The 22,645-nt window shown below is 40.5% G+C and overlaps 1 long non-coding RNA gene across 9 annotated transcripts in view; it reads left to right on the plus strand.

Moving 5' to 3' along the window:
• The window catches only part of LOC148055551 (uncharacterized), a 183,470-nt gene that overhangs the window by 32,207 nt on the left and 128,618 nt on the right, over window positions 1–22,645 (plus strand). For all 9 annotated transcript variants that reach the window (XR_015705271.1, XR_015705268.1, XR_015705272.1 and 6 more), the window contains exon 4: window positions 16,106–16,179. This is a non-coding gene — a long non-coding RNA (uncharacterized LOC148055551). The remainder of the gene's footprint in view (window positions 1–16,105; window positions 16,180–22,645) is intronic.

Raw genomic sequence — 22,645 nt, forward strand, 5'->3', positions numbered from 1 at the left:
ATTTTGTGTAGCTTTGGGTCACCAGGTGGGGAGAAATCTCAGATCTTTATAGCTCGGTGCCATTAAAAACAAAAAGCGAAAGACGAGCTGAATGTATAACTGCCAAAGTACTGTTCTCAACTTTCTGTCATCAGATTATGTCCTACAGCTGTTGTCTGCAGTACTCTGGGTTACTGTATATTGATTTTCCTGTTACAAAATGTACTGTGTTTAAAATAAAAGGTTCATTTTTAATAAGGCAGCTATGGCTGAAAGTTGCAGCTGAGTGCTGGTTTTAAGGACAAACCATGTAAACAAAAGCTCTGGTTGAATTTTATTTGAGGAGTGTATGGCAGATGTTTGTATAGCCCTTCCCAACAGCACGGACTATAGCAAAGCACTAGCATTCAAAAACTTTTCTTTGAAACATTTACAAGAATGACATGATAACATGTCATGGAGTCACTGAAGGGAAGAGGAACAACCACTCAGTTCACGAGCTTGGCCTCAGCTTTTCTGCCTCAGCTCTCTCCAAGGCAGAGCCTTCATTGCTAGTAAAGGCAGTTAGCAGCCTTTGATTTTGGACATATGTCCTGCACACTTACCACTCTTGCTGGACTCCACATAACCACTCTCAGTTTTGTTTGTGATTTCTGATTTTATTTCTCTGCCTTGTCTGTTTAAACTGTGAATTCCTCAGGCTAGAGGCTCTCTCCCGTTGGGACAGTGCAGACACAGCTGTCGGGAGGTGTGATTACAGCTGTGTGCGGCCAGGTTGTCTGACTCGGTACCACGCTCAGTGGAGTTATGGTAGCGCAGAGGGCTTGCCTGGGCATCCTGGTAGCCTACAGTGAAGCCTGCGTCTTCCCACTCTTCGTGCTTGAGCTAAATTTATTAAAGCTAGTTTGATTAGATCATTAGGTCCAGACATAACGATGTTTCAGCCTTTAGCAGGTAAGAAAATCTGATCACTGCAAAACATGGAGGGGCTGGATACGAAAAGATCAGTGAGGGAGTAAACTGGCCTACTTCAGATTTTTAGCTGGCAACATGTGGGACGTACCCAGCCTGCAAAGAATAACAGAGTGGCAGGTAACTCCTTCCTGGCTTCCGCCACACCACGTTAGGGTTTTGTAGCCCCAAGGAACCAGATCTTTCAATAGCCTTTCAACAGCCACTTCCAGGAGTCAGCTAGTTCCAGCTTGCTGGCAAGGTGCAGGACACTGTGCAGTGGCGGGAAAGGGCAGAAGGGAGGGAAATAAGGACTCTAACTGGTAGTGGTTGGACTAAAACACGTTTCTTTGCTCAGTATCTTTTGCTGGCAGGAGTACTGGGACCAGTCTGCTTCCCTTACTAGTGCTGCTTTCTGTGTCCCTCTAGATGAAACAACAAACAGAAAAGTCCTATTCTAGGGGACAAAGAGGAAGACAAAGCTACTGCTCATCTCTTAGAGCCCTACTGAGAAGTCTGATGTGTTTTCACATCTGTTTAGCAGTCTGTGTAATAACATACTGGCTGAATAGTCACGAGGCTCACAAATGTTCCCAAATTGCTTTGAGATCTTCAGTGGGAGGTGCTATCATAGAGCAGAATGTATTGAAACCCAGACATGAACGCTAACTATTTACCTACCTTTGGACCAATAATAGAATAGGTACTGTGAAAACTAGGCTACTTTTTCTGCCAGGTTCAAGGTAGTACTTCAAGCTAGTGCAATCGAAAACATCTGATCAGGGAAATGTAGATCGTATTCATTGCAGAGTTACTTTCTTTCAGATGAATCATAGTTTTCAATGAAAAAGTAAATTTAGTAGCCTGGAGATTCTACTCAGTATTATTTCAATAATGATGTACAGCAAGACAGGATGCCCTTTAGCTGTTCAATGTACTTCTGCTGAGACCTTGCTAAGCAGCAAAAGACCGGATACAGAACATACGTTTGAGGAAACATGGAGAACATCTTCATATGTTCTTAGACTAGTTCAAAATTTGAAATACGCTGAACTTTTAAAATGAATTTTGTTGAATTAGATAAATGATGCAAAAGGAGTCCTATTGTCATGGCTCAGTTTTGTAAAGAGCTGTGTTCCTTTTATCCTTCCTTTACAAAGTGATGTTAAAAATATGTATTTGCATTTTGATCTGGTTTCAGAAACACAGCAGAAGCACTTCCAGAGCACTTTTGCAACAGTGGTGAATAACAACAATACAGCCTGCTCCTAATTGGGCACGGGAGTATGAGCTGACATAGAATTTAAGTGAGCATATCTAAATATAGTTTTATATAATTCCTCTTAATTCTTTGATTTACTTAGAAACCCTGATAAAGAAATAAATAAACAGATATGACTGAAGAAAAACAAGGCTATAGTGTCAGAAATAGTTTACCTTATTCACTTTGACTTGAACAGTAGCATGAACATGCTATCATATTTGATACAAGTGTTCTTGTCATACCAGCACAAACCAGAAAGCCTTCCTCCCATGAAAGAAGTATGAAAAGCAAGAAGCAATGAGGAGGGCATTGGATGCAGCTGTAGAAATATCTCACTTCTCTGCCACTGTCTCTGATACTAAAACATTCCCAAGAAGTGGAGTGAGGAGGTGGACTTGAGGAAGGGTTTTTGTATGATTGTGGGTGGGTATGTAGACTCGTGTGATGTCTAGAATGTATCTGCAGCTCAGAGAAAATGTGAGACGCTGGTTGTTTGGCGCTAGATTATTTTCCTCGTAATACAGCTTCTTTGTAGATGGTGTCAGTCATTAGAAATATACTGATAAAAAGATGAAACTCTTGTCTGTTTTCATTAGAAACGTCAGTGTTCGTTACCTAGCTACACTTATTTTATTGCTTGTTTTATTAATTAGAGATGGTGCAAAATGTTACTACTCTTTTGGTACAAGTATTCTTGCTAAACTCTTCTTTCTTTCTCTAAGGACCACTGGGCAACACTTAAAATCCGCAGACAAAAATTCTTTCTTTCATTTCCATTACTGCTGATTAGCACATCTTTGTCTTTCATAGAAAACCTCTTTGGCTTAGTCAGAGTTGTGAAAAATTTCCACGGACATTGGAAATACATGGGATTATAGTTTCCTCACATTTCATGCTTAAGCAGAAGCTAGTCTCCTTTGAATGTGTGCACACACCCCCTGGACCTCAGGAAAGGGTCAATTTCCATGTTGAGAAGAGAAAAAATGCATTTAAAATGCTAATTTTCAATTGTCCAGTAATGATATTTAAAAACCTGTGGTTTTATTTTCAGAGTAAAAAAAATTGATCATAGGATTGTATTAAAAGGTAAGGTTATTAGCTTGAACTCGCCAAAAGAAGATTGAGAACATTTGCAATTTTGAAGCCTCTTTTCTTCTGCTGTGTTTCAGTGCTTGTCATTTTTATGTAAACAGAATTTAAAGAGCATTTTCCAAGTAAAAGGTAGTCAATTAACTAAAATACTATGCTTTTTATGTTGTCACTGGCTCTTAAATCCTCTTCCAGATTTACGTTTTGCAGGCCCATTTCCTACACTAAAACATGTTTTTTCTCACACTCCTTTAGCTGTGCATTTCTGCTAGAGCTGTGCTAAAGACCCTCAAAATTACCAATTACTGATATAGGCCCCATCTCAGAAACAGACTTCATGAGGATTATGTCAGTTGAACTTTTTTGGGCAGAGGGTAATGGACTATGTATTTAGGTCTGGTAAAAAGTCAGTATTTGGAAGTCTGGAAAAAGTAAGTCCCTGCCTTAAAGAGAGAGAAAATAACACAGCCTCTGTCTCTGGCAGCAGGAGGAATGAGTGCGTGTCTGTGTGTGTAGTTTTCAGCTTAAAAATGCTTGGGAAGCTGATGGACCCACTTAATGCTGTCAGTATTTACAAAAATGTCACTGAGCAATTAAACTAAAAAAATAATTAAAAAAAAAAAGACATGCGAATGTGGAATTCACAGCACTGCAAATTACGTCCTCTGTAAAGACAAACCTAGGTGTTACAGGTCTCTGAGACAGTTTTGGGGGATGCTGCTCTTTTAATGCAGACTGTACTTTATCGGAAACCCTGGGGCCAGTTCGGTGCACAGTTCCCCTCAGGCTGCCATCCTGTCCCATGGCTCGCGTTACCATCCTTCCGCAAGTGCACTGAAGGGAGGAGCTTTAGACAGACAGATACTGTTTTGTGTCTCCTGCTCTGAGACTCTTACCTGTCTTTCACAAGCTACACAGTTTGCAACCAAACACTGCACTAAAGAGGCCCACAAAGAGCAAAGATGGGGGAGGACCTGCTAATCTCAACAGGCTCCAGGATCTCTTTTTCTTTCACAGTACCACTGTGGCATCCAGGAAGCACAGATGACTGCAAGCTCTTTCATCCTCCCCGAAACAAGAGAAAACAAGAGTAACAAGGTTCTACATCTGAGTCTCTCTGCCTTTTCTCTATGCTTTATCTAAACTATGCATTTTTTCCATTTATCTTCCTCCGTGTTTTGATCATGTGGTCCATGACCATTTGCTGTCTTTTGCCACCTGCCCTCTGCTCCCTGGAGTTGGGGAGAAAGGAGAGGGCAGAGCACTACTACTTAGAAGGTGGTCTCTTATCATCTTCCTGAACTTCCAGTAGCAGCTCTAGCCTGCACACTCTCCTGCTGCAAAAACAAAGCATCACTTAACCAGTAGCACCAATGAACAGCTATAAACAGGCTCCTTCAGGCTGCTTGAAGTCGGTCATTGGGTTGCTGATCTTCAAAAAAAGCCCTCAATGCTTCTCCCTGCTCAGAGGTAATATTGTTGGCATCTTCCCAGGAGAGGACTAAAACTGCTGGAGAAGTAACTATCACAGAGTTAGATAAATATCAGGAAAATATCACCAGAGGATGAGGAAAGAAGTGAGAACTCATCAAGTCCTGACTTTTCTTCGTGGTCTGCTGGCAGGCTGGCATACAGGATATAATTTTCTTATTATTTATGACCCTCTTATCAATTCATGCAGACAAATTATTTTCTGCTTGTGGTTGCACTGGGACTATCAGTGAAACAAAACACATGATTCTGTTCTGTAACATCCCCTACTGCAAAAAAAAAAAAAGTTTCTACAGGAACAATCACTCTTGTTCTTTTTTAAATTGCAGCTCTCTTCTCGTGCGTTTCCACCTACTGGCATTAAACAATAGCATTCTTGTGGTGGAAATGCATTTTATTGAGTCTCCTTTGACTTTTTCCAGGAAGTCGCGCTGGCTTGTAGCTGACTGCAAACTATGGGGAGATCACAGAGCTATTGGAAGATAATATTAGCTGACAAGATGCTCTGACAAACCATAATGCAGTAGAAAAAAATCTTACTACGTTACTCATATAAAGCGTGGGATATCTTTACTAAAAATAAGAAAAAGCCATGAAGCTGTGTTTGACAAATGCGCAGGACTGTAGTGGTGTACTCGGTTTTTGTATGAATGCAAAACAGTGAAAATCTGTCATAGAATATCAATGTAAGGGTGCTTGCAAAAAAGCCTTGTGCTTGGTGAGCTGGTGTGATAGAACTGCCCCTGCGCCCTATGCGCTGCTGCTCTGGTTGTGCAATGTGCAATCTTGATTGGTTTCCTCTTTTCGTCTCTGTCTAGAGATTTGGTCGCTTAGTTGCTATTATACTGCAGTGTGGCTAACCAGCACAACATGGATTAAAGCCATAAATGTAGGAGGAGAACGGGAAACTTTTCAAAGGATTTTCTTGCGCCCTCTCAATTGTTGCTTGAAATATGGATGCCTTGTAGAAAAACCAGTCTCCACCCCGAAATAGAGACCATAGTCCTCCCTAACTGTGCCTTGAAATTAAAAGGGATGAAAGGAAAATGTGTGTTAGATTCAGGAATCTCTCTCTAATTCCACGAGACTCTATTAGTTAGTTAGGAACTTATTTGCCTTCTTAAACCACTGAGATAACCTAAGGATTCTCAACTGGGCAGTGGGAGGTGAAAGTGAGTTAGCTTAGTCTTCAGCAGCCATTTTCACAGGGATCAAATGTTGGGTACAGTCTATGAGAAAGTTATTACAAAACGAATGATTTTGTCTTTGGTGAGACCTGTAGCAAAAGTGTGCTGGTTGGTCATGGCTGGCCTGTAGCCCATCTGCAACGATAACCTGGACAGAAGCTGTCCAAAAGAAAGTGTAAATCCCTTACAATGCTGTGCTGTGCTAAACTGCACTGAGGAAAGAAGATTTCTTTGTGATCCCAGCTGTAGATGAGTCCTAAACCTTGGTGAAATCTTTAACTTATACAATCTTTCAGAATTTTAATCCAATAAGGGGACATTTATGGGAGCCAGATGAGTTTCAATGCTTGTGTTTTGCATGGGCTGACTGTTAACCCACTGAGCCCTGCAGTGGAACAGCTCTGATAGCTGAACTAGGCCACTGCTTCTTCCAAAAAGGCTTTTTAGCCTGAAGACTGACTCCTGGGAGATGGCTGTGTGGCTTCTGGGCCAGAGGTGGCTATAGCCTGGCCAAGGTGAAGTACGAGTGGAGTAAGACAGACTTGTCCATGCCTGCCCAGAAGTCACCATGGTAAATGCCACCATGATTTATTTAGAAAGTTGCCACGCTTAATTTGAACTGTTCTGCAAGACTCTGACTACCTTCACCTCTCATTAAGTCCTACTGGTGAACAAGAGGGCTTATCAGATGCTGGCCTGGGCTTCCTAGGTAAAGCAGTTGAATTGTGGTGGTGAGGCAGGAGGGGATACCAGGCTCTCCTGAAAGAATCCTTTCCTTTCCTAAGCATTTAAGCTATCTCATAACTTGACTTTTTTAGAGTAGAATTGCAATAGAATGAACTTGAGGTTTTAATCTCCATATTGTAGTCTGTTCTAGATCATAATAATTAAAATTAATACGGATTGCAGTCTTTTTTAAGAAAGGCACATGGCTGGATATATTTATTTACATTAAATAAACTACTCTTCATTTAAAATATTTTACGTGACATTAAAAGGACAGTAATTAAATGTTGAAAAAAGAAAAACATTTTAAACACGACACATAAATCATGTTACTCACTGTCATAAAATAACATTGCGCCAAGAGCTGTGCAAGATTAGAAGTAGATCAGAAATTTATGTGGCTAATGAAATAATCACTGATAAACTAGCTAGGATGACCGCAGTGTTATAAATCTCCATGCCTCAAGAAATGAACTTGAAGGTAAATTGAGGGTGGATAGAAGCTTCTCATACTGGCAGATTATGTCATAAGTAATTAGTCTCATTTCTGTGCCTTCTTTTGAACCATTTCTTCATTCTCATAATTAGGTGCTGAGCCTCATAGAGTAATATTTTTAACAGAACAGAAATGTGGCTGGGAAAGATTTTTCAAAGATGTCTAGGCTGGCTCAATGCTGTAGTTGCACTGAGTGGGAATTGTGCTGTCTTGATATTTCGACCTTCATCTTTAAGCACCAGAATACCTCACTGGCCCTTAGAAACTTCTGAAAACTTCGCCCCTGATCTGTGCACGAGAGCCAGGATTACTTCTGAGTCTGATGATAGCCCTCCCTTTGTTTTTAAATATCCAGATGGTTTCTTCTGCCTCTAGCAGGTCGTAGCAATTTGGGTCCCAAAGTACTGGGGCATTTGAAATCTAAACTTGAATTTTACAGGTTGGGACATTTTTGTGAAAGACCAGTATTTCCTTTTTTAAAAAAATAACATATTTTTCATTCCTCTCCGTTTCATTAAGTTCTGATCATGATGTGCACAGTACTTCATTACACCTTTATGACATTCAGAATTTGCAATTGCAGCATAACTACCTTATTGCCAGTAAGTGGGTGGGGACCCACTGCTGATCAACACTGAAATTCGACTTGCTGTGGTGATATACCAACCCATTCTGATGTTTTGCCTTGATGAAAATGCCTGGGAGAGTCAGTGACTCTTTTTTATGTGTGCAATAATACAGGCCTTAAAATATGGACCCTAGATCTTCATTCAAAGAAATCGATGTCTATTTATCATCTAATTTGATCTGTTCCTTTTCATAAATTGGTATGTAGATATATTCCAGGATATCTTTATTGGAATCAAGCCATTTTTTCGTTGAAGTATTTTTGACTTCTGGTGTTGTTAAAATATGGATATCTCTGAGAAAAGGAAGCAAGTCTAGGCTTCCTGTCTTACTGGTTCCCTGCTCCAGCTGAACTGGAAACTTGTATTTCTCCTCCATATCTCAATAATTATCCAGTCTTTCCTTTGCTGAACTCATTGCAGTAAAAATGATAATGTTAAATGGCAGAATTGCTTGGAGAAGGATTGCAAATGGGTAGAAAGCTTCTTTGGTCCAGTGTTGAAAACATTAAGATAATAAAGAAGTAAAGGAGAAAGAGGACCTCTTTACTGTACAAGGAGGGAATGAAAGAAAGAGAACTTTTTAGCAAACGTAGCAAAAAGAACTGAAACAGTGACTTCTTCCGTATCTTCGAACGTGCCACTCCTAATAGTCTGTTAATCTAAGCAGGAGGAAGAAGATTTTGCACTGTTCTGTAGTCTGGAACTTGCTGAGAGAAACTGTCTCTTTTGTGTCTTTTCTTATAAGGACAATTAGAGACTCCTGTTTAGGTACTGAATCAAGATATTCCCTCTTCCATAGTACTTCATTAAGACTCAGCTTGCGAGCCAGGTATTTAAGTGCTACAGATTCTTCTCCTTCACAGTAGCATTTTGAATGCCTATAAATATCTCATAATACTTTAAAATATGCACTAGTGGTTTCACACCACTCAGTGTAAATAAAAGAAGTGCATGCTACTCCATCTTTTAGAGATGAGTGTAAGAGGAGAAATAAATTAATTTTTCAGTATTACCCACTGCATCAGTGACAGTCGAGCACTCAGTAGCTAGAGCACATACTTACAGGTGGAACTGGGAGAACTTCAAAGAAAAGAATTAGAGTTTGGCTGGTATTTTCTGTTAAAATGAACACTGAACTCTTCTTTGAATTAATGTTTAATATTCATGAATCTGCTGCTTTTTCCATATTTTGTTCTTGTGAGGAAGCCATAAAAATCTATAACCACTTTTTATTTCTCTAGAGAAAAATTAGGCGAAAGGAAACATCCGTTCCTTGTTTTTTTCCTGTCAAAATTTGGAATAATTATATCTACTATTAAAGCAACTGGGAAAGACCTAACTCTATTTAATTCTAATTAAGTGTGCTTTAAATATAAAAGTGAACTGCATTGTGTATTGTCTGCTAGTTAAGTAGTCTGGTAGTGTAAGAGAACAATGAGAACAGCTTTATTTTGTAGAAGCAATCTCTGCTGCTTTCATATTCCTGTGGTTTAACAGAGGGACATGCGAGATCTGGCTGCTGCTTACCCACACATATCCTGTGGCAGTGCAAATCAGGAGAGTGCAGATGGGTTTAGAATCGTTGCATAAATGGGTGCAAGCCAGGGAAATCACCTCATCCCTCCATATTGCAAAGGAGAGAAAGAAGAAAACCCCGAACACCCTTTTGCAGGTCTCACTTCGATTATTTAACTACTTTGGCAGGTGCCTAGGCAGTCTCAATGTTTATTATGGATTGCATAGGTATGTGTGCCTGCCAGCGCAGTGCCCAGATTTGTTATGCATAATTTGGAGTCAGAAGCATTCACTGTTACATGGAGTTCATGCTCTATAATCCTTTTTAGCGTCAGCAACTAAAACCAGGAAGCAGCAAGAAATACTCTCCAATAGGAGAAAAAAGATCTGATCATTATCAAGCAGCATGAACAATGCTCCCATTACCAACTCTGGCGAATGCCACCAGGCAGGAGGGCTGGCTCCTGGGAGCAGCCTGACCCTATGTCCCAGACCCTCTGAAGTCTCATCACCGGGACAGTTGCCTGAAGCGTTTAGTGCTAAACGCAGATTGTACAGCAGGACAGGGAAGGAAAGCTGATGGAATTCAAGCTAATTAGAACTTCATAGTCTGTAGCCAGCACCTTGACTATAACCTGGAGGTTTACTGGCAGCAGCGTAGAGCTGCGTGTAGAGCAGAGATTGCGTAGTTCAGTAGCACACTACTTCAGATTCCTCACAGAGCTATCAATAATTTATGAAAGGTAAACACAGTTATCGATTGTCATTTTCTTACATAAACAATATAGCTGTAACACCAGGCACACAAGATAAGGGCCTTTTCCTGAAAAGGCCCGTAACCACACAAATATCTACGCTTGGATTCATTTACCAAAAGCAAAGCAGTGTGGTGCTGCAGAATGCGGCTGCTTCAAGCTATTGCTCAACTGAGATAATAAGTAGGATTTTGTTGGAATTCACATTTTTTACATGCTCATTGCAAGAGAGATTCTTGAAAGTGTCAGAAGTCACTCTGAGTCAGAAATAAAAATGAGCTAAAGGCAGCAGTTTTGACCCATCAGGAAAAGTTTCACTTTCAGAGAGTTTTCGCATCATTCTACAATCTGTACCCCACCAGCACTGGGCAATGCATGACCCACAGCGAGTCATAACCACCTGTCCTAGAGAACATTATCTTGCTAAAGAACTAAATGGTGAAGGAGGACTATGACTAACTGTGTCCGGGGAAAGATCAGAGAAATACCTGAGAACTCGGTAAGTGAAACTGTCTGCGTCAATCTGTCAAAAGTATGTGGAGGGACATACAATGGGAGTCTTTTGGAAAAGCTGAATGCACCAATGGGTGCGGCACATTGCAATGTATGAAGAAGGACTGGGCACTTGATAGCGTCCTCAGAAATTCGTGTTTTGAGATATTGCAAATGATTTCTGGTCCCTGAGTTTTACAATTATGCAAAAGACATGTTTCAAACAAATAGGAAATTATCCTTTAGAAATAATCTGTTGATGAGCTGATATATGGGGTATCTTTTGGATAATTTGTGTCCCCACCAGGCAGTGCTTCTGCAGACTTTGTCCATTCCAAGTCTATTACTCAGGTTAATATTTGTTGTAATTAAAAGCGACGTTCTTGACTCCAGCACCGTACATATCCCTTAGAAAAAACAATTCAATAAGGCGTCAACTAGCTTACAAGTTAGTGATGCCAAATGAAGTCATTAGACTTGTCAGTCAGTCTGGCACCACTCTTCTGATTAGCAACTTTCCTTTTTTGGGTAGGAATCACCCAACGTCTCTGTGGCTTAAGGAGATCTAGTTGTAACCAGAAACTACTCCAACAGTCTCTGGGTAAGAAATAACTTACCTTTGTTTAAGGACATCTAAGGAAAGAGCATTCTGACCTACTTCAGACAGGAAGCTAGTCACAGCTTCTTTCCTTCTGACCTTTTGGAATGCGCATGAACGTTTGCCTGGGATGAAGATAATGGAAGAAAATATGTATGTGAATGAGTCACTGAAATTTTTGTTCAGAAGGCAAGATCCAGGACCCCAAGAGGTCTGTATTTATAGCCTAAGTAAACACAATGGAGAGGACAAACGCAGGAGGACAAATGAAACTGTAGAAGAAGCTAAGGTAATGAATAATGATAACTTGAACACGCTATTTCCATCACAAATTAAATGAGCACATTATAGTAGTAAAACTGCAAAAGAGCTAAGACAGTTTTAACTCTGTGGGGCCCTGCAAGGCTTTTTTGGAATATATATTGGAGAAAAGGTTTCATTTCACTTGTTGCCTTTATCTCCATCTAAGCAGTGCAGTAGAGGTCTAGAATAGAAACAGCTACAAATCTGGAGAATATTCAGAATAATACTATGGTCTGCAGCTCATCTTTGTGTCTGTCTGTCTTCAGTCCTACCACCTCAGAGTGCGATATTACCATAAATGTATTGAAATACATTCAGGGACAAAAAGTATTTACAATTGCAGGGATGAAATCAGACTACCTCAATGTAACATGTCTGTCACTCTCATCTTGACTGTGATCACAAAGCAAACCGCAGCCAGAAAATAGATCCTGGACTTCTGCGGAGCTGATGGAGGAGAGAAGAGCTCCTGTCATGCATGTTACTTAATGAAAACAAAGGCTCGCATGATTTTATGTGAATGATTTGCCTGTGTATATATGTAACAGGAAGGCACTATCAAGTTAATAGCAGTACAGTGTACATTAAGGAGATCTCAAATGTCACACCACCATTCCTCAGCCTTTGGGCTGTGATCTCTCCTGATCAGACGAATTCTCTGATACTCCCCACCTCTGGGGTCTGGTGTGGAGAATCAGTGTTGCTACTGGGTAGGGCACTGGTCTGGGCATGAGGAGACGGTAACTGTAGTCTGAGCTCTCCTAATGGGTTGCAGAGTGAATTTAGACAAGTCATGCACTCTCCCAGTGCCTCAGTTTCTCTGCCTTTCACAAGGAAATGATGATGCCTGTCTTTTCAGTAAAATACCTTCAGACATTTAGCTGGAAAGCAATATATTGGAAAGATACTATTACTAGCTGGGAGGAAAATACGAATCTATGAACACCCAAGCTTTCCCCCTTCCCACATGCATATATATATATATATATATATATATTCAGACCCGCTTTAGTACAAGTGTGATTTTCTTCTGTTTATACTTACAATTGTGATTCCTCTGTCTCTGCTTCTGCTAGAGTGAATTTTTCACAGAGCCTCTGTAGCCTTTTACGCATACTAACAGGGTGAGTGCCTGTTCCTCTGTTGTGTGACTCTGAGGCTATTACAGAGAGAAACAACATCCGTGTTTAAAAATAAATGAGCAACTGAGAACTTTAGTGATGTACCTGTCTCTGTGATGTCCTTCAGTCTTGGAAAAATGGAGCGGTTGGAAATACAACTTGGGTCTTTTTGGTGGTGGATGGTTCGGCTGCAGCGTGTGCTCTTGCTGGCTGTAACAGGAGTATTTTTGGAATGGATGAAGGGGCGATTCTCTTGCCTTGCTTTGCACGTCACTGTGATCTCAGTGCTGCCGAATATATGATGCGTCTCAAACTGCAAGTCTTGCTTGCAGCAGCTGCATGATGAATGTAAACTGCTACTAGAAGAAATGAAGGTAACTCCCAAGTAAGGGATAATAGCTTTTTTTTTCACTGTTTATTGCTGGATTGTACCATAAGAGGTTTCCATATGTCTGAAACCTAAACTGTGTCTCTGGTAAGCAAACATTTTAGAGATGCTAATCAGAATTTTCCAGTGAAACAGATTTGCATCACAAATTCTTTGAAATCTTTACAAAATCTTTTAAATTCTTTGTAATCCAAACTTTCCATAGAACACGGAGATTTTGCTAAACTTTCACTTGCTGTTATGTGGCAGGGTGGAAGTTCTGATCAGTATCAGGGAGAGAAATGCCCATCATGAGATAGCTCCATGACAAAGTTATTCATCTGAATTATGGGTAAGCCAGCATTCAGATTCCTCTTCTACCTGTCACAAAGTGGGACATCCAACTGCTCACCCATCTGGCTCTCATGTTTCACTTCTTTCCCATGGTTGTCAAGAGATTTTCCTTCCATCAGTTCTCTCCTGTGTGCCTGCCTGTTCCTGGCTCGCACCGTTCTTCGAATGCTTTCAAGTTGGGTACCTGGCTAGTAGATGCATTCTCCAGAATGCTTCCAGAAGGATTGGATAAATGTTGGAGTGGCAAGTAGATAAGGGGTAGCTCGGCATTTAGCTGTACCTGGAGCAGGGTGAAAACTAGGGCTTTTTTTTTCCTTTTAGACTGAAGAAATAGTGGAGCTTGGTTAATAGCTAGATGTCCCCAGGAACATGGGAAGGTGTGTACTGGAAGGGAGCTGTTGGGGACTTCCAGAGATGGTGGAGCCTGCCGATCTGTGGTCACGGCAAGGGTTGGAGTGAAGGTCACGGCTAGTGCACAGATAGGTTTGCCATAAGGTTGCCAGGATTGTCCTGGTGTGTCTGCTGTATTTTGAGAAAGAGCTGCCGGCTACAAGTGAAGCAAAGCCATGGGCTGTGGAGGGCACTGAGGGGAAACAGGGTGGAGGGGGTTGTAATGGGCAAAGCCTATTGCAAGGAGGCTTAGAAACTCCCACTGCAGGGTAGTGTTTGACAGTAATGCTTAGTCCTCTGGTGGGAAACTTCAGATGGACAGTTAATGTGTTTTGCTGTTGCTGAAAGTCTAACAACTATGCTTCTAATATCTCCAGTGTGGTCTTCCATCATCCGTTAAGGGGTGGTCCAGACACCGTTCCTGCAGTAGCAAGGGAAGCCCCAGAGGAAGCAACTGTGATCATGTGTTCAGCAAATTAAGAGCAGAGGGGCATTTGTCTGAAAAGTTCCTTATTATAAATGGAGAAGTAGAAAGCAGAAACACTGTATAATTTGCAGATGCATGTCTGAACTTATATTAAAAAACAGTAACCTAAAATATCATTAAATATTGTACAATGTACCTGATTGATTTTGAGATTTTTGGTAAGTGGTAATAAGGAACCTCATTAAATTTTCATGACTTAAGGCATATTCCAATTTTCTGAAGCTTTGCATCTCCCAAGTTCTTATTTGCCATTATTAGTCAAGAGTCTGAAAGTATTTTGCAAACATTAATAAGAATATATTCACAAAACATACATCTTCAATAAATATCTTTGAGAGTGGAGTTTTTTATTCACGCGAGTGAAAAAAGCCAAATTAAACATATTCTGAATACACAGGACTGCATTAGGCTGGTGTTATTACAGGTTTAGAAAGGGAGTAATATGCAGGGACACAGACAGGAACAGAGGCTCACAGGATAACATTATGGACTTATTTTGACTGGCTTGTTATTTATTCTATTCAGGTGAAATTAAAAGTAGCGATACTTTGGTAAAATTCTCCTTGTTGGTATTTATTCAGAATTGGATTGATTAAACTGCTAAGACGAGTGCTGGAGTTCTCGCCCTAGTTACCATTTAGTGCTCTTCCCTCCGTGGTGGGTGGGTGAAAGTTTAGCTGAGAGGCTGCAGCTGTTTGCTTAGCTGCTGTCCACGTGGACATGGAGATCCAGAGCTGTAGCAGCGAGGATTTATAGCAGTCTGACCCGAAATGATCTTCTGAAAATGACAAGATGTGGCTTCGGTTCCTGGCATTCCCACAAATAGCAGTACAATTCCATAGTGTTAATTTGGCTTTGAGACGTAGAGCTGCATTTAGAGAATTTATGCCAGAGCCTGCGTATTCCTTAATCTTGGGGTTATGGACACTCATCATAAAATATATTATTGTCTTTCTTAGGACTTCTCTAACTGCATAATCTAACTCCAGCTTTCCAGGTAAAATGTTGGCCCTGTAAGTAAATGGAAATCTAATGGAATTAATGTTTTAATTTATTGAACAAAAAGAACTAAAGGGGTCAGAAAAAACAAGTATCACTGCAGAACTTTTTTTGTCAGCTATTTCATTTTTGCTGTGATGCTGTCATTACACTCATTTCAGTGGTTTTTTTTCCTTTTATATATAGCCATACTTTCCATAAATCAGACTTAACGTTCATTTTAGAAGACACAAAGCTTTCTTATGCATCTTCGATCTTTTGTATGTTAGCTGAAAACACTTGCAGAGGAAAAATGGATCTTATTAGTGTACTTGCATGTCTTAGAAAAAAATAGCTTTCTATAGTAAATGGATTTTGCCTATTGAAAATAATGGGTTTAGTCCTGTGTACATGAAATTAGTTAATTGAACAGACTGTCTTCAACTAAGTAATTGGCCTGCATTTGTCACTGCTCTACTTATAAATGTTATCTCTCTGTAGCCTAAAAATACTTTAATATAACTGTTACATGTAAAATGCATTTTAAGGAGAAAGGTGTGATTGTTACTTGTTAACTGCTTTTCTTGTTGCCTTATCTAGAAAAGACAAGTTTAGTTAGTAGAATGAGGGTAAGCTCCACGAAATTAATAATCATGAATGACAGAGTCTTTTAACAACTGGTAGTAAATAATAAAACTATTTTCTTATGACTGTAATGCACGTGATATCGAAGTCTGCTTTATTCCTTTATTCTTTATTGCCACCTGTGTGAGTGCAATTGGCGAGCTGGAATAGTGTTTATTAAATATAGCAGGTACAGGTCCTACCAAGAAAATCTTTTAAAAAACTGTATTAGACAAACTGAAGAACACAATGGTATAAATTCTGTCATGTGCAAACCTCGCATTCTGACTAGAGTCACCTTCTCTACAGCTTCCTAAATAGGAATCGTCCTTAATCAGAGAATGGATTTGGAACCTGGGTTGTTCATCTTTCTGTGCCCATCGGTAAGCACCTGCAGTGTTTTATTTGTCTATGATGATTTCAATATTGTTTCTAAATACCACGTAGATAGGTTACAAGCAAAAAAGAATCTGTATCAATGAATGAACCAGTGCTCCTGTCCTTATAGAGGTCAAGCAAATGGGATTACTCTGTGAAAGCAAATATGATAGTAAGTGTAAAGAATTGCAAGCAACATTCAGATGTAACGTTATACAGCACCATATATATGGTAGCTTCTTTTCTGTATCTCAAAATGCTTTCAGTTTAATATTGCAGTGCAGCATTTAATGAATACTGAAATTCTATTCCCTATCCTGTCACTCTGTTCCATCATCCCTGCTAAGTTTTTGTTACTGGGTTTATCCTTTCATCCTCTGACAGATATACATATATATTTTCTGCCTCCTAGACTTGGATGAATATATGCAAAGCATTATTAATGTTCTTAGATAAGGAGCAACGTTAGCATTTCATGTCATAATATTTATTTTTGTTAAGCACTATGCCGGCTGTCCCATGTTTTCTGGAGGTTTAAGCAATGATAACATGCTGTGTCATCTGTAGACATGCTGTTGACCTACTTGGTTTGACAGAAACAGAAATTATACTAGACTGGTATCTCCAAAATTGCTGCTTCGTTTGTGTTCATCCAAAGGATATGATGCAGACTGTTTTTCGCTTGTTTTGTTTATGAGCCGTCCCACATTTCAGAGGGTTTTGCTAAGCACGCTACTTGAATCTAGCTGGGGATTTCAGCTGATTGACCTGTAGAGCTGCTGAGAAAGGCCAGCCAAAAATGAGAAGTATTTTCAAGAGCTTTGCCAGTGCTGCTGGGAGAGGTGCCCTGCAAAAGCATTCGGATTTCTGATTCACAGGCTTCTAAGATATAAATGTAACACTTCTGATATGGAACATCTGGATGGAGCAGAGCTTGGCATCTGCATAGGTCAGTGCCCTGAAGGACATGATCCTCTGAAAATGTCACCTATGTCTCACCCTGAGTAGTACTCATTCCCATGACCTGCCTGTATATGTCTAGGCCAGATCAGGGTATGCCAAACTTTGCAGCTACTGAGGAAAAATTATGAGCCTTGGGCCTCTGAGGTCCCCCAAAATTATGAGTCTGTGAGCACACTGATGCTGTGGCAGCCAACAAAATCAGATGCACTCTGAATGAAATCATCAGAGACTTGACTCTCCTACAACTAGAAGAGCTGGAAGTGCTGGTAGTGGAGTATGGAGTCGTGAGGCCACGACAGCTTTCTGAGCTCATGTGGAAAGGCTGGCAGAAATAGGTTATTTAAGAACTGGTGCCAGAAAAAAACCTGACAGTGTCGTTTCAGCCCTCTGTTCTTGTAACTTGTAAACTGTCTCTTGCTTCCTTTCCTAAAGCTTCAAACTCTATTTAATGAAATTCGTTCAAGTTTATTACCCCCCCGAGGTTGAACTTCTCCAGACATTGTTTCATTTGTGTTTTACCCGTTCTGTGCTGTAATGACTACTGTGTTCTTTCCTATTACTGCAGTCCAGTCACAGCTACATCAAGCTGTTTTAACACAGCCATGATTTACATTTGATGAGGAGACTGCTGGTGCAGTTCACAACTTGAGTAGTGCTGTTCCGACAGACTTCTGCTTCTGATTCATCATTCTCCTCCACTTTTTATTTAGACATTTATGGATTGAATAATGAGTATGATGGGTTTTTAGTTAGATGAGTTTTCAGCAGGCTTATGGCACGTATTTTGACAGAGGTATGGATGTTCTGGGTTATATCTAATAGCAATTTAATAAACATTTTATTAAGAGAAAATTAGTTAATGTTTTGTGGTTGCATGGAGCAGTAACAGTCTACAAATTTGCAGTCAGGATAGCTGATAGTTCATTGCAAATTTCGTCTTCCTAGAATAGGATCTTCTTTCTCAGCACCATGACATAAGGCCAGAAGGACAAACACAGTTAAATGCTTGTTTTACAAGTGAGAATATAGTGCAGAATTTTAGCCGATTGTGAGGAATAACATTTGCTATCTACTGTTGATCAGTTAAGAATGATAAATGAAATTTCAGCACATTGAAATCTTGTGCAGATGCCAAGACGGTATCTGGGAAAAGTGAAAAAGATTCCAAGATTTTGGGACTTTCAGAAAATGGCACAAGTAACAGTCCGTATTACAGGCAGATGGTATATTGGTGACGCAGGACTACAGTTTGGGGGAGAGGGTATATTTTTCTCTCTCTAAACAGAGGTGCCCGGGTTATACTCAGACTCTGTCCAGTGTTTGATCTGGACTGGGTCTCCCAAAGCAACTGAGCCAAGTGACAGCTATGCTGCTGGCTCCCCTTCGTCTTGAGGACTCTCCAGAGCAGGCCTGCAGTGGGGGCATGGGAAAGAGTAACCCATGGAAACTCCTCTGGTGTCCTACAAGTTTTTGAGTGCTGGCTTCTTTGCTGAGGGCCCAAGGTGCTGCCCCTAGCACATAACTAGATCTGTATCTGTCAGTGGAGTGGATGACACCGTTGCATGTGTTCATGTGCGTCCCCAGGTACCTTCAGGATAGGCTGGGTGACCGATCCTTGCTGTACAGTTATTCACCAGTCCTCTCCAGCCATCTTTCTGAGGCAGTGCCACAGCATACTCTCAGCATCTAAGTGTGTCACAGTCTTGATTATAGAAGTATTCTTGCAAACTGATTTATTTTTAAAAGGTTTTCTAACATCTCCATTGTTTGCAGATGAGGCTTGGCATTCAGCAGAGTGAAAAGCCCTTGCATCTTTCCACCTTCTAGGCAGTTCTGGTTCAGCTGTGTTGCTAACAGTAAAAAACCCACAAATTCCCTTCTCTCATTTAAGATTTCCAGGACAATATTGGCAGGCTGATAACTACGAACACTGCAACTAGACACAGACTTGGGTCCCCCTCCCCTGGGGTCAGCAGCGGTACAAATTGCAGTGGGGTATAAGGACAGACAAAGCCCAAACCCGATTTGGATAGTCTTACCAGCTGTGTACGCCCGCTCTATTCCCAGCCTCCCACTTTTGCACTTTGCACAACACCTGAAATAGGGGTTCCAAGGAAGAACCAATTAAGGAGGGTGAGGTGGGATGACTTTTCCCTTTAATGTATCTGTATCACATATGCAGTTCCAGCAGTCATAGTAGGAGTTATCTGTCTATCATAATTGTGTGGCAGCAATTACATTTACTTTTAGCGTATACCCTTGCCTCCTTCAATTTTCAGAATGAATGAAGAAGGAAGTTAGCTCCAGCTTCAACACACGCGGCATTTCTAACCGTTAGGAGTTTGACTTTGCAATTGAAATTAATTTAATTCAAATTTTATTTTCAGTGTATATATGATAAGCTGAGGAAAAGTAGACTACTAATTATCATGAAGGACTTGGAGTCACGTCTGGGTTCAAACCTGTAGCCTAAACTGTGAAGCTGTTTGCAGCTGTGAGGAAAGTCATCACATTTCTCTGTACTTCAGTTGAGCAGACGTTAAGCTTTCGTAGTGGTACAATAGCATCCATGTGAAAGGATGTGAAGTGAAGCTCTCGGAGTGTTCAAACATCCTCGTGTTTTGTGCTGACATCGCTGGCAACCAAAATAAGAGGCCGAGAGTGACAGAAAGAAGCGGGATTCTCTTCTACCTGTAACAAGAAACTGAGGAGAGGGCTGAGAGCAGGCATTCGCTGTTCCCACATGCAGTTTTCACATCTTCAAAATGTGTAAGAGCAGCATGGATGAGACTTGAGCCAATGTTTGTAAATGGAATATAGTGAAAAAAGGAAATGGGAAAGTTATAGTAAACACTGGAAAGAAAAAGCAGAGATTTGGAAGGCTACAAGCCCTCCTGGCTCCCACCGCAGCCCCATGATCAGGGATTAGGAAAGATTTTCCTCAGAGGCACTCCACCTGAGGAGTCAATTAACAGTCTGGCACCTGAGGTGGTGTTAGCTGTTGCCAGGCTGAATTTGGGGCTGGGTGGATGGTGCTCTCTCATGGGGAAGGGTAAATCTTGTTCCTTTTGATATTCTGATTTGAGAGCACTGCATGTATTGAAAGTATTTTACGTGTTACATATGTAGGTCTTACCAAGCCAGTCTCACTAGATGTAGGTGCTGTGTTCAGAAGGACTCTTCCCTGGGATAATGGATGCTGGAGATGATGATTAGGGGCTACTGTAATGCTTGCTGCAGGCAGCAGAGAGCCTTACTGGCTTTGGTGGGCCTGAGCTAGCGTGGATAGGACAAGTTTGCTGCAGGAAGCTTGCTAGTTTTCAAAGCTATCAAGGAATGCAACCAGGGGGTATTTTTGACTAATTTGTTGCTACTCTGCTAGAACCTTTTATGTAGTGTCTGCCTTTCCTCTGTGTGTTTGCCATCGGTCTCAAAAACTATGCCTAAACTGACAAAATCCCAGGGACCAGGGGTGCCTAGGTTTTTAAAAGAAATCTAGGTGGAAGAAAGTAAAACTCCTAACTCTGTTCCTGTTTGTGGCTAAGAGCTACTGGATGTTTCTTCCCTATGCAGCAGAGCTGTCTGCCCTCGGGCTGGCTTTATTTGAATGAATGAAATCCTTAGAGATTAGAATGCTATAAAAATTGTGTATAAAATTGGGAGGCTATGTGGGAGCAAGGATACAACTAGAGGTGGATTAATAGTACAAGTAAATAGCTCCAGGCAACACATGTCAGTCATTTCCTTTGGGATCTGCTTGACCCTTGTTGAATAGGAAGAGAAGCTGGCTTTGACCTGTAAACCCACAGATATCTCATGACCTTTGTGGAAGTTCATTGCCTAAATGCTATTTCTTGGACCCAGTGGCATCAAGGGACCTACAGAAGCTTTGCTGATGATGTGTTTCTCTGGATTGCCGCTTCCAAACGTTCACCCGTTGGCAGAGAGAGGGCTCACTGCTTATGATAGGGAACATAATTTCATTTTGTTTTTCACATCATTGTGCTTTTGACAGAGCTGAACAGGAAAATCATCCGTTAGCTTGGTAAAACAATCAGATTCAATGCAAATGTCGCTAAGAGAGAAACTTTGCAGTTTTACCACATGCAAAGTATATTGGGTCTAACAAATAAGCCAAAGAGTATAATTCCTGCTTTTAAAACTTAACTGTATTTTAAATAATTCTGGTCATTACAAGGAAATAGCGAGTAATCTTAGCCTTTTCTTTACCCAAACTTGAATAAGATATCAGAGGGTTAGCTGAGGAAGAGGAAGTCGCCTGACGAGTCAAAAGCTTTTTTTAAACCATCGTTTCACTAGGTGTTTGCTTATTGCTATATCTGCTGCTACAGTTAACCTGAGGTATGAGTTTGCACTTGTTCTTCCAACAGCTGAAAATAGTTAAGAGTGTCTTTGCTTTGTTTTAGTGATCAGTGCAAACTTCTGTCGGAGCACATCTCTAAAGTGAGGTATAGTCATCGAAATGGTTTCAGCTTGCGTCTGTGGAAACATATTTATTTTTGTATCCCCTGACCTGTGGGAAAATATTATTTTGAATATCAGGATGAGGTCATGGGACTGGATGGGGGAAAACATCACAGAAAGAATTAGTTTGGTTTTCAAACTAATCAAGATCTATTATTCAATATTCTGAGTCAGATGTGTTATGACTGTGCTAGATTTTCTAAATAAGCTACCTACAGAAATACAAAATCTAGTAGAAAAGATTTATTGGCACAGTACCACGTGAACGCTTATTTGCTTTTGCCTTCATAGGTACTGATTTATCTTCTCCAAAGAATGAAACAGGTTAAGCCAATAGGAACAATGTGAGTTAATAGGCTCAAAACATGAGAGTTTATTATGACATATTACTTGCAAGACTGCTTTTTTACGCCATTGTTACATCAGCTTTAGGGTCCTTAGTCTATGGTAAGAGTATATTATCACTCAGACATGTCTTGTTTCAAGCAAGGGTGCTTCTACCACTATAGGAGCCACTGAGTTTCACTGAAGATATTTTCCATAAATTATTTGAGTTACACATAATTTTTCAAAAGGGAAGAATATAAGGCAGTCAACTACATAGCTAATAGAATCTCTCTTCTCCCAGGAGAGAAAGGATCCTACTGAAATGTTTGTAATAGCACTAGAAATCATTTGGTTCCTGTAGCTAAGCTGTTTTCAATACCAGACAATAGGAAATTCATCCTTAACGACGATGAAACAGTTTTCCATAATAGCTTACTATTAAGGATGGCACTGTCGTCTGCCACTGAAACTGTTAAACAAGTTTTACTGACTTTGAGGCAAAAACAGTGGAGTTGCAACATATGCCAGTCACAGGAAAAGCTTTTCTGAAGTCTGCTGTGTGCAGACTTTACCTGTCAAAAAAATCAGGTGTTCTTCACAGCCTAACATTTAGCAGAGAATGTGCTACAAAGTGGTCAGAATCCAGCTTCAGTAAAGGAGTATGAGAGCAATCTATCTTCCAAAAGAATAAGATGA

Source organism: Nipponia nippon, unplaced genomic scaffold (assembly GCF_047370975.1).
Source record: "Nipponia nippon isolate SJK-2023a ecotype South Korea unplaced genomic scaffold, ASM4737097v1 scaffold_21, whole genome shotgun sequence".
Classification (NCBI taxonomy): Eukaryota; Metazoa; Chordata; class Aves; order Pelecaniformes; family Threskiornithidae; genus Nipponia; species Nipponia nippon.